General features: G+C 35.2%; 1 pseudogene; it reads right to left on the bottom strand.

Annotated features, from left to right (window-relative positions):
• Window positions 1-872: 872 nt before the first annotated feature.
• On the bottom strand, window positions 873-1794 carry LOC100520069 (olfactory receptor 4C46-like; annotated as a pseudogene).
• Window positions 1795-3433: the final 1639 nt, after the last annotated feature.

Raw genomic sequence — 3433 nt, 5'->3', positions numbered from 1 at the left:
ATTGAAATTCCAGTCTGTCATGAAATATTATTTTATTTGAATCATTCCTATTTCTGGTTAATCATCAGCATAAAATATATACATGTGCAATGCAAAAGGATTCTGAATTCACCAAGAAATTTGGAAATATAATATAACATTTTTACTTAATCCTTTGATATGTGGCCTATTGCTTTCATATTCCTACAGTAATTATATAACAGTGTTGCAGTTCACATAAAACCATTAGCTATAATGTATAAAACTTCTGTGTTATTAATGAACATCCTCAGAATCTAGTCATATATAATAAAATATGTATAACATAATACTATATATATTCATGTATATATATACACACACATATATATGTATTTCAGAAGAGTCTGTGTATTTATAAATATTAACCAGTAGTCATGGTACCTTTCTATCATCATTGGCTGCAGTATATCACAGCAGTTAAGAGCATGGTCACAGACTCAGTTATTGATTCTTAGAGATTTCTGTTTTGGAGCTTTCTTCTTTGGGTTTGTTTCCTTATATATCAAGGGGAGATAATAGTTCTGCCTAACTCTTCGGATTGTTATAAAGATTATTGAAATTACCAGTATATTTTATTTTGTTTATTAAGGGTCTGAATCCATAAACATCGATGAAATTAGAGAAACTCACTGGCAATTTTGTAGAGTTTTCCAAATATATAAAGAAGAGTCCTGAGCTAGGTTTTTAACACTTACCTTGCACCCATTTCTTCTTCCCTCTTGGCAGAATTTATAACTTTCAAAAGCTCATTTTTTTCTTTACCTCAGCAAATAGGTATTATTTGCTGAGATTACCAACAGTGTTCTTTTGAACCTTGCCTCTGTTCAGTCAACTTGGGGCTCTATGCACATTTATATTTCACCTGAAATCAGTTTCCTACTACACAATTACCTAATAACATTTTTCATCTGGTCATTTCTCAAGGTATATATTAAGGGATTTAACATGGGAGTTATCATAGTGTAGAATACAGTGACAGCTTTATCAATAGGTAAAGTTGCTGCTGGTTTCATGTACACAAATATGCAGGGCACGAAGAATAGGATGATTGTTGTGATGTGGGAGACATAGGTAGAGAGGGCTTTTTGCCTTGCCTCCAAGCTCTGGGTCCTTAGGGAGTTCAGGATGACCACATAGGAACCCAACAAGAGGAGGAAGTTTAACAGACATAGGAAACCACTGTTGGCAGCAACAAAGAGCCCTAAATTATGGGTGTCAGTGCAGGCAAGATCCAGCAAAGGGTTCAGATCACACATAAAGTGATCTATGACTTTAGGAACAAAGAAGGGCAATTTGAATATGAAGAGGATCTGAATGAATCCATGAAGAAAGCCTCCCACCCACACCACTCCCACCAGCGGGCCACATAGCTGCTGATTCATCATAGTACAAGGGCTTGCAGATGGCCACATAGCAGTCATAGGCCATCACAGTAAGTAGGATGACATCTGCACCTCCAAAGAAGTGTTCCCCAAAGATTTGAGTCATGCATTCATTGAAAAGCCTGGTTTTCTTTTCATACAGAGAATCTAAAATGAGTTTAGGGGTATTGACACAGGAATAGCAAGCATCAATAAAAGAGAGATGAGCCAGGAAATAGTACATGGGGGATTTCAGCAATGGGCTGGTAGTGATGGTGATGACAGTGAGCACATTTCCTACCATGGAGACCATGAAGACTATCAAAAACACAACGAATATGACTTTCTGCGTCTGTGGCTTCTGTGTGAGCCCCAGTAGGATAAACTCTGTCACATTGTTCCTGGTCTCCATGTATCTAATGGTTAATTACATTGCCTGAAAAAAGTCACTTTGTCTTAGTGCAATCTTGAATTCATGAAGCCTATCTGTGTAATAAATAATAAATGTGTAGATTCTATTTCGTTCTGAATTCTTATGATTTTTTGACATAGAAAAAAAAGGTTTTGATTTCTTGAAAATAAATCTTTCCTGGGGGAAGTTAATATTTAACTTCTCAACATGAGGAACCTAAGTGAACACAGAAGCAGGAAATCATCTGTGCAGACCTAATCATGTGAAATGCCTCGGTGCCTAACACAAAGTAGTAGATCTCGCATTTAATACCAGATAAACTGGGAAAAAGAGGTGGAAATCACATGAATAGGTTATGAATTCAAAGCTAAGGACTTTTTATTTTTAGAAAATAGGAAACCAGGAAAGTTAATTGGGCATACCAGTGGAAGGATGAAGAGGGATTGGAGAATGAGGGAATGTTGGATGTAACTCCAAGATTCTTGTTCATCTTGGATGAAGTGGGCTGAGGTTCTATAAGGTGATGAAAGACAGAGAAGGGAATCTAAATATCACACTATTATAAATATGTGATACAATGTGTAACAGGGCATTTGTGATAGGAAAGAAATGAAGGGATACAGGAGCTCCTATAATGCAATGATAAACAGGATACCTAATTCTTATAACTTTATAATAGGAAGTAAATGTAATTTTAATCATCGATTGCTGTCATCATCACATGATAAAAACTGGTGTGGATAGTGTTATTTCATCTATTTTGTACATGGGAAAAATCTTAACTATTAGTGTTAGTAGTAATAATAATGAGCATATCAACTGAAACTTAATGAGTCCTGACTGTTCCAAGTGTTTGGCAAGTATATGGTTATGTAGTTCTCATTAGAAACTTACAAAACAATTACTACTATCGTTTTTATACTTACTTTATTCATCAGGAAATGGAAGTACAGAGAAGTAAAGATTCTGCCCAAGATCAAGCCAATAATAAAGATCAGTACTAATATTAGATCTCTTTTTACCTCTAAATTCTTAACCCATGCACTATATGGTTATGTTGAAATAAACAATGCTTAATTAGTAAACTCCTTTTGATATGACCATAATAACTATAATTACTTAGTCTTTCAGAGACAAGTATATATGAAGCAAATTCATTAAAAGTCACACAGATACACATACACATAAGCATACATACAGTATAACATATTAGAATCACCCAATCTTAATAACAATATGGTACTAGATTCATTGAAGGTCCATTTTATCTTTGTCTTTATCTCATCCTCATTTCTTCTCTTCCAAATTCTCCTCCAAAGCATAATTCCACAGACTTTTCTGCAAATGTTAAAAATGGTGATCTCACACGTGCACCCGCATGTTCATTGCAGCCCTATTCACAATAGCCAAGACATGGAAACAACCCAAATGTCCATCGACAGATGATTGGATTTGGAAGAGGTGGTATATATACACAATGGAATACTACTCAGTCATAAAAAAGAATGACATAATGCCATTTGCAGCAACAAGGATGGAGCTAGAGAATCTCATACTGAGTGAAATGAGCCAGAAAGACAGACAAATACCATACGATATCACTTATGACTGGAATCTAATATCCAGCACAAATGAACAT

Source organism: Sus scrofa, chromosome 1, assembly GCF_054392235.1.
Source record: "Sus scrofa isolate SSC_HxYL_T2T_F1_AM1 chromosome 1, Sscrofa_HxYL_maternal_Yorkshire_Landrace_v2.0, whole genome shotgun sequence".
Classification (NCBI taxonomy): domain Eukaryota; kingdom Metazoa; phylum Chordata; class Mammalia; order Artiodactyla; family Suidae; genus Sus; species Sus scrofa.
This window is presented reverse-complemented; position numbering and strand designations above follow the sequence as displayed.